The following is a 481-nucleotide window of genomic DNA, read 5'->3' as shown; positions in this document are numbered from 1 at the left end:
GTGGGTAGGTGGAGGCGGGGGACAAGAAGAGTTGGGAATTGGAGTTTGAGGGAACCCTATTCCACCTTACAAGCCCCCACCCCCGTTAATATCTGAGGAGAGTAGTATGGGCTTCGTTAAGGTAGAGAAAAACAACCCTCCTCCACACATATATATGTATAAATATATATATTTCCTTCTCTGATCAGCACAGCAACCGCCATAAATGTCCATTCAAACCACCAGCAATCCCCTCACCCCTGATGAGGGACGGTCACCCTCCCCACAAGCAAAGCATCGGAGGATAAAATGGCTGCAAGGCAAGGCGAGGATGCTGCTGCCCCGGGGCGGGGTGGAGCTGAGAAACTGAGAGAGGGGTCTCACCTGGGCTGAGTCCCCCAGATAAGGGAGTCTGGGTGAGGGCGGGGGTCCCGGCAGTGGGGCAGGCGGCAGCGGCGTCTGCTCTGGTTACCAGGGGAAGCAGCAATGCAGACCTGCCCCA

The 481-nt window shown here is 55.9% G+C and overlaps 1 protein-coding gene across 1 annotated transcript in view; it reads right to left on the bottom strand.

The window, feature by feature from the left end:
- SV2A (synaptic vesicle glycoprotein 2A) overlaps positions 1–449 on the bottom strand; it is a 13,643-nt gene extending 13,194 nt beyond the window's left edge. The window contains exon 1 of the mRNA XM_010838731.1: positions 364–449. The gene's annotated coding sequence lies outside the window, so the exon portion shown is untranslated. The remainder of the gene's footprint in view (positions 1–363) is intronic.
- Between the last annotated feature and the right edge of the window lie 32 nt (positions 450–481).

The sequence above is a fragment of the Bison bison genome, unplaced genomic scaffold (genome assembly GCF_000754665.1).
Source record: "Bison bison bison isolate TAMUID 2011002044 unplaced genomic scaffold, Bison_UMD1.0 scf7180017864104, whole genome shotgun sequence".
NCBI classification, from domain to species: domain Eukaryota; kingdom Metazoa; phylum Chordata; class Mammalia; order Artiodactyla; family Bovidae; genus Bison; species Bison bison.
Note: the sequence above shows the minus strand (reverse complement) of the source record. Positions and strands in the feature narration are given on the sequence as shown.